Below are 8,451 nucleotides of genomic sequence, written 5' to 3' on the forward strand. Positions count from 1 at the left end.
AAATTACTGTCGAGCAATTGATAGAAAAGTGCATAGTTATGAGATTATCTAGGCATGATCATGTATATAGGCATCACGTCCATAACAAGTAGACTGACTCCTGCCTGCATTTACTACTATTACTCCACACATCGACCGCTATCCAGCATGCATCTAGAGTATTAAGTTCATAAGAATAGAGTAACGCATTAAGCAAGATGACATGATGTAGAGGGATAAAATCATGCAATATGATATAAACCCCATCTTGTTATCCTCGATGGCAACAATACAATACGTGTCTTGCAACCCTTTCTGTCACTGGGTAAGAACACCGCAAGATTGAACCCAAAGCTAAGCACTTCTCCCATGGCAAGAAAGATCAATCTAGTAGGCCAAACCAAACCGATAATTCGAAGAGACTTGCAAAGATAACTCAATCATACATAAAAGAATTCAGAGAAGATTCAATTAATATCCATAGATAAATCTGATCATAAACCCACAATTCATCGGATCTCGACAAACACACCGCAAAAAGAGATTACATCGAATAGATCTCCACAAGAGAGGGGGAGAACATTGTATTGAGATCCAAAAAGAGAGAAGAAGCCATCTAGCTAATAACTATGGACCCGTAGGTCTGTGGTAAACTACTCACAACTCATAGGAGGGGCAATGATGTTGATGTAGAGGCCCTCCGTGGTCGATTCCCCCTCCGGCAGAGTGCCGGCGAAGGCTCCAAGATGGGATCTCACAGATACAGAAGGTTACGGTGATGGAAATTGTGTTTCGTAGTGCCCCTGGATGTTTTCGGGGTCCGTAGGTATATATAGGAGGAAGAAGTACGTCGGTGGACGCCCGAGGGGCCCACGAGACAGGGGGCGCACCCTACAGGGGGGGCGCCCTCCTATCTCGTGGAGGCTCCGGTTGTTTCTTGTCTTGCACTCCAAGCTCTCCGGATCTTGTTCGTTCCAAAAATCACGCTCCCGAAGGTTTCATTCTGTTTGGACTCCGTTTGATATTCCTTTTCTTTGAAATACTGAAATAGGCAAAAACACAACAATATGGGCATGGCCTCCGGTTAGTAGGTTAGTCCCAAAAATGATATAAATGTATAAAATAAAGCCCATAAACATCCAAAATAAGTAATACAGTAGCATGGAACAATAAAAAATTATAGATACGTTGGAGACGTATCAGGGACCTTTTCCTGCCTCTAATGGTTACACACATATTTTAGTTGCTGTTGATTACGTTACTAAGTGGGTAGAAGCTATTCCAACTAGTAGTGCTGATCATAACACTTCTATTAAAATGCTTAAAGAAGTTATTTTTCCTAGGTTTGGAGTCCCTAGATATCGTATGACTGATGATGGTTCACATTTTATTCGTGGTGCTTTCCGTTAGATGCTTGCTAAGTACGATGTTAATCATAGAATCGCATCTCCTTATCATCTGCAGTCTAGAGGTCAAGTAGAGTTGAGCAATAGAGAGCTCAAATTAATTTTGCAAAAGACTGTTAATAGATCTAGAAAGAATTGGTCCAAAAAACTTGATGATGCATTATGGGCCTATAGTACTGCATACAAGAATCCTATGGGTATGGCTCCATATAAGATGGTTTATGGGAAAGCTTGCCATTTACCTCTAGAACTTGAATATAAAGCATATTGGGCTATCAAAGAGCTCAACTATGACTTCAAACTTGCCGGTGAGAAGAGGTTGTTTGATATTAGCTCACTTGACGAATAGAGAACCCAAGCCTATGAGAATGCCAAGCTACTCAAAGAAAACGTCAAACACTGGCATGACAAAAGGATACAAAAGCGTGAGTTTAACGTAGGTGATTATGTGTTATTATTCAACTCTCGTTTAAGATTTTTTGCAGGAAAACTTCTCTCTAAATGGGAAGGTCCCTACGTTATCGAGGAGGTCTATCGTTCTGGTGCCATAAAAATGAACAACTTCGAGGGCACAAGTCTGAGGGTGGTGAACGGTCAAAGAATTAAACATTATATCTCAGGTAATCCTATCAATGTTGAAACTAATATTATTGAAATTGTAACCCCTGAGGAATACATAAGGGACACTTTCCAGAATGTTCCAGACTCTGAAAAGAAATAGGTATGTGGTACGGTAAGTAAACCGACTCCAAAACAATTCTAATGGCAATTTTTATCAGTTTTGGAATATTTAATAATTTTAGGAAGAAAGAAGTAGTCCGGGAAGGACACGAGGCCTCCACGAGGGTGGAGGGCGCGCCCACCCTTACTGGGCGCGCCCCCTGTCTCGTGGCCACCTCGTGTGCCTCTCAGACTCCGTTTTCTTGCATGTTACGTATTTTGGACGGTAAAAATTCATTATATAAACTCCCGAAGGTTTTGACCACCGTATCATGCAAATATCCTCTGTTTTTGTTTCAAGTTGTCCCTGTTGCAGATTTAGAGCAAGATGTCTTCTCAAGAGTCAGTCGGGGAGAGTCGGGTGTCTCACCCGACACTAGGTCCAGGAGTAAAAAGCGATGCTTATCACTTTGGACCATCAACGGAGGATGAGATGGAGGCCGACTAGAAAAGGATAGATGCCATGGAGGAAGATCAAGAAGTCACCTCTCGTCTCCAAGCAGAATTCATGATGGGGGAACTACATAGCTCGGCTATTCCAAATTCGGTCATCCCTTCCAACTTTAGATTCCTTTCTTATCAAAATATGAAAAAGAGCGTCACTTGTTCTCCAGAAGCTATGCAACATCCTTGGGTAAAGCGAGCTTTAGCCGTTACGGGCAAGCTCCGCAAAGAAATTATGGACCTCAAGCAACAAGTCAATAAGCTCGAGGAGGAGAATCGTATCCTGAGGGGCATCATTGCCAAGAAGATCATAACACTAACTGTGAAGAAGGAGGCATAATTACATGGATATGGGCACTCCCCTTGGCAACTGCCAAGCTTGGGGGAGGTGCCCCGGTATCATATCACCATCACACTCCTATATTTACCGTTTTATTTAGTTCGATCCTTTTAGTATTATCTTGATCTAGTAGATTGAAGTTTTGATATCAAGTAGCTTTGAGTTTTGCCTATGATCTCTTTATGTAATCGAGTCCGTGAGCTATCTATAATAAAGATTAGTGTTGAGTCAAGGGCTTTGCTATCTTGCTATGATCTTGAGAAAAATAGAAATAAAAAAAGAATAAAAAGAGTTCATATTGATCTTATGGATAGTGATGACTACACACATAGAAAGTATGAGGCTTAAAAGTTGTTGAGAGTTGATAAACGTAGTTTTGGTCATCGTTGCAATTAACATGAAGTAATAAGGAAAGAGAGGTTTCACATATAAATATACTATCTTGGACATCTTTTATGATTGTGAAGCACTCATTAAGTATGACATGCTGAAAGAGTCGATGTTGGACAAGGAAGACAATGTAATGGTTTATGTTTTCTCACATCTCAGTTAAAGTATATTGTCATTGATCTTCCGAACATGTTGAGCTTGCCTTTCCCCCTCATGCTAGCCAAAATTCCCAGCACCAAGTAGAGATACTACTTGTGCTTCCAAATATCCTTAAACCCAGTTTTGCCATGAGAGTCCACCATATCTACCTATGGATTGAGTAAGATCCTTCAAGTAAGTTGTCATCGGTGCAGGCAATAAAAATTGCTCTCCAAATATGCATGACTTATTATTGTGGAGAAAATAAGCTTTATACGTCTTGTTATGGAAGCAATAAAAGCGATGGACTGCATAATAAAGGTCCATATACAAGTGGCAATATAAAGTGACGTTCTTTCATACTAAAATTTTGTGTATCCAACCCTAAAAGCGCATGACAACCTCTGCTTCCCTCTGCGAAGGGCCTATCTTTTACTTTATGTTTTTACTTTATGCTTGAGTCAAGGTGATCTTCACCTTTCCCTTTTTCATTATATCCTTTGGCAAGCTCCTCGTGTTTGAAAGATCATGATATATATATCCAATTGGATGTTTGTTAGCATGGACTATTATTGTTGACATCACCTAAAGGTGAATACGTTGGGAGGCAACAAAATAAGCCCCTATCTTTCTCATTGTCCGGCTGAAACTCCATAACCACAAGTATTGCGTGAGTGTTAGCAATTGTAGAAGACTACATGATAGCTGAGTATGTGGACTTGCTGAAAAGCTCTATTCTTGACTCTTTCTGGTGTTATGATAAATTGCAATTGCTTCAATGACTGAGATTATAGTTTGTTAGTTTTCAATGAAGTTTCTGAACCATACTTGACATTGTGAATTGATTGTTACTTGAGCATAAGAAGTCATATGAAAAAATCAATTTATGTTGTTGTTATAAGAATAATCATGATACCCTCATGTTCGTATTTTATTTTTATCGACACCTCTATCTCTAAACATGTGGACATATTTTTTGATTTCGGCTTCCGCTTGAGGACAAGCGAGGTCTAAGCTTGGGGGAGTTGATACGTCCATTTTGCATCATGCTTTTATATCAATATTTATTGCATTATGGGCTGTTATTACACATTATATATCAATACTTATGGCTATTCTCTCTTATTTTATAAGGTTTACCATGAAGAGGGGGAATGCCGGCAGCTGGAATTCTGGCTGGAAAAAGAACAAACATTGGAAACCTATTCTGCACTGCTCCAAAAGACTTGAAACTCCACGAAACTTATTTTTGGAATTAATAAGAATTATTGAGCGAAAGAAACACCTCAGGGGGCCCACACACTGGCTAGGAGGGTGGGGGGCGCGCCCACCCCTACTAGGCGCGTCCCCTGTCTCCTGGGCCCCCTGGTGGACCTCCGGTGTCCATCTTATGCTATATGAAGGCTTTTACCCTGGAAAAAATCATGGGCAATCTTACGGGACGAAACTCCGCCGCCACGAGGCGGAACCTTGGCGGAACCAATCTAGAGCTCTGGCAGAGCTGTTCTGCCGGGGACACTTCCCTCCGGGAGGGGGAAATCATCACCATCGTCATCACCAACGATCCTCCCATCGGGAGAGGGTCAATCTCCATCAACATCCTCACCAGCACCATCTCCTCTCAAACCCTAGTTCATCTCTTGTATCCAATCTTGTATCCAAAACCACAAATTGGTACCTGTGGGTTGCTAGTAGTGTTGATTACTCCTTGTAGTTGATGCTTATTGGTTTACTTGGTGGAAGATCATATGTTCGGATCCTTAATGCATATTATTACACCTCTGATTATGAACATGAATATGCTTTGTGAGTAGTTACATTTGTTCCTGAGGACATGGGTGAAGTCTTGCTATTAGTAGTCATGTGAATTTGGTATTCGTTCGATATTTTGATGAGATGTATGTTGTCTTTCCTCTAGTGGTGTTATGTGAACGTCGACTACATGACACTTCACCATTATTTGGGCCTAGAGGAAGGCATTGTGAAGTAATAAGTAGATGATGGGTTGCTGGAGTGACAGAAGCATAAACCCTAGTTTATGCGTTGCTTCGTAAGGGGATGATTTGGATCCATATGTTTAATGTTGTGGTTAGGTTTACCTTAATACTTCTTTTGTAGTTGCACATACTTGCAATAGGGGTTAATCATAAGTGGGATGCTTGTCCAAGTAAGGGCAGTACTGATGACCCACAAGTGTAGGGGATCTATCGTAGTCCTTTCGATAAGTAAGAGTGTCGAACCCAACGAGGAGCAGAAGGAAATGATAAGCGGTTTTCAGTAAGGTTTTCTCTGCAAGCACTGAAATAGTAGGTGATAGATAGTTTTGTGATAAGATAAATAGTAACAAGCAAAAAGTAAATAAAGTAAATAAAGTGCAGCAAGGTGGCCCAATCCTTTATGTAGCAAAGGATAAGCCTGGACAAATTCTAATAATGAAGAAGGAGCTCCCGAGGACATGTTGGGAATTACCGTGAAGCTAGTTTTCATCACGTTCGTAAGATTCACGTTCGGTACTTTGATAATTTGATATGTGGGTGGACCGGCACTTGGGTCCTGCCCTAACTTGGACAAGCATCCCACTTATGATTAACCCCTATTGCAAGCATCCGCAACTACAAAAAGGAGTATTAAGGTAAACCTAACCACAACATTAAACATATGGGTCCATATCAACTCCTAACGAAGCAACGCATAAACTAGGGTTTAAGCTTCTGTCACTCTAGCGACCCATCATCTACTTATTAATTCCCTATGCCTTCCTCTAGGCCCAAATAATGGTGAAGTGTCATGTAGTCGACGTTCACATAACACCACTAGAGGAAAGACAACATACATCTCATCAAAATATCGAACGAATACCAAATTCACATGACTACTAATAGCAAGACTTCACCCATGTCCTCAGGAACAAATGTAACTACTCACAAAGCATATTCATGTTCATAATCAGAGGAGTAATAATATGCATAAAGGATCTGAACATATGATCTTCCACCAAGTAAACCAATTAGTATCAACTACAAGGAGTAATCAACACTACTAGCAACCCACAGGTAGCAATTTGTGGTTTTGATACAAGATTGGATACAAGAGATGAACTAGGGTTTTGAGAGGAGATGGTGCTGGTGAAGATGTTGATGGAGATTGCCCCCCTCCCGATGAGAGGACCGTTGGTGATGACGTTGGTGATGATTTCCCCCTCCCGGAGGGAAGTGTCCCCGGCAGAACAGCTCTGCCAAATCCCTAGATTGATTCCGCCAAGGTTCCGCCTCGTGGCGGCGGAGTTTCGTCCCGTAAGCTTGCCCACGATTTTTTCCAGGGAAAGAGTGATGATATAGCAGAAGATGGACGCCGGAGGCCCACCAGGGGGCCCAGGAGATAGGGGGCCGCGCCCTACAAGGGGGGGGCGCCACCCTATCTCCTGGACAGGGTGTGGGCCCCTGGCCTATTTCTTTTGCTCATAAATTCTTAATAAATCCAAAAAGTTGTTTCATGGAGTTTCAGGACTTTTGGAGTTGTGCAGAATAGGTTTCCAATGTTTGCTCCTTTTTCAGCCAGAATTCCAGCTGCCGGCATCCCCCCTCTTCATGGTAAACCTTGTAAAATAAGAGAGAATAGCCATAAGTATAGAGATATAATGTGTAGTAACAGCCCATAATGCAATAAATATTGATATAAAAGCATGATGCAAAATGGACGTATCAAGTACCCAAGCACCGGTCCACCCACATATCAAATTATCAAAGTACCGAACGCGAATCATATGAGCGTGATGAAAACTAGCTTGACGATAATTCCCATGTGTCCTCGGGAGCGCTTTTCTCATTATAAGAAATTGTCCAGGCTTGTCCTTTGCTACAAAAAGGATTGGGCCACCTTGCTGCACTTTATTTACTTTCATTGCTTGTTACTCGTTACAATTTATCTTATCACAAAATATCTATTACCTACAATTTCAGTGCATGCAGAGAAAACCTTACCGAAAACCGCTTATCATTTCCTTCTGCTCCTCATTGGGTTCGACACTCTTACTTATCGAAAGGACTACGATAGATCCCCTACACTTGTGGGTCATCAGGGCCGAGCCCGTCGTCGAGGCGGAGGCACAACCACGGAAGAGGACGAAGGCGTGGACACGGGAGAAACTGCGGGTGAGGCAGCGGTCGAGGCCTCAGGTGAGACCGCAGACGGCGGCGTCAAGGCCGCGGGTGACGAAGAGGCGTCAACGGAGGAGACCGCAGGTGACGACGACATGACCGCGGGCGAGGCCGCGGGTGGCGGAGATGAGACCGCGACCGAGGCGGACGAGTCGGCAGGCGAGGTTAGAGGCGACGCGGGGGCGGGCAAGGGTGACGCTGGGGCGGGCAAGGCCGCTGCCAACATGGGTGCGGGGCAAAGCGGTAGAGGGCCCGACCGAGACACCTCCTGAGCCAGGCCAGCGAGGGCTGGCGCCGAAACCCGGAGGAGTGAGGCCAGCTTCGCCTGAGCCGACCAGGCCAGCTGGAGCAGGCGCCAAAGCCTGGGTAGGCGATGCCTGGAGGGGCGAGGCCGGCTCCGCCCGAGCCGGCAAGGGAGGCTCCACCGAAGGACCCGTCAGAGATGCATGGGGTCGTGGCGGAGGAAGCGCAAGGGGTCCACGAGGCCGTCGAGGGAGATCATCCGAAGACGGAGCTGTTGTCGGTGTAGCCTGCTCAAAGGGAAAAACAACCTCATCAAAGTAAACATGTCGCAAGACGAACACACGACAAGAAACCGGTTCATAGAAGCAAAATTTTCTTTGGTGTTTGGTTGATAGCCGAGAAAGACATAAGCGAGAGACCGAGGCACAAGCTTATGTGGAGCGGTGCTGGTGATGTTGGGGTAACACAAACAACCAAAGACATGAAGATCATCATAGGATGGGGGAGACCTGAACAGAATATGATGAGGTGTATAGCTCCATCGCGGTTTGCATGGCCGGATGTTGAGAAGGACAGTGGCGATGGCAAGAGCATCGGGCCAAAACCGGGCGGGCATGTGTGCATGGAAAAGCAG

This window comes from Triticum dicoccoides, chromosome 3B (genome assembly GCF_002162155.2).
Source record: "Triticum dicoccoides isolate Atlit2015 ecotype Zavitan chromosome 3B, WEW_v2.0, whole genome shotgun sequence".
NCBI lineage: Eukaryota > Viridiplantae > Streptophyta > Magnoliopsida > Poales > Poaceae > Triticum > Triticum dicoccoides.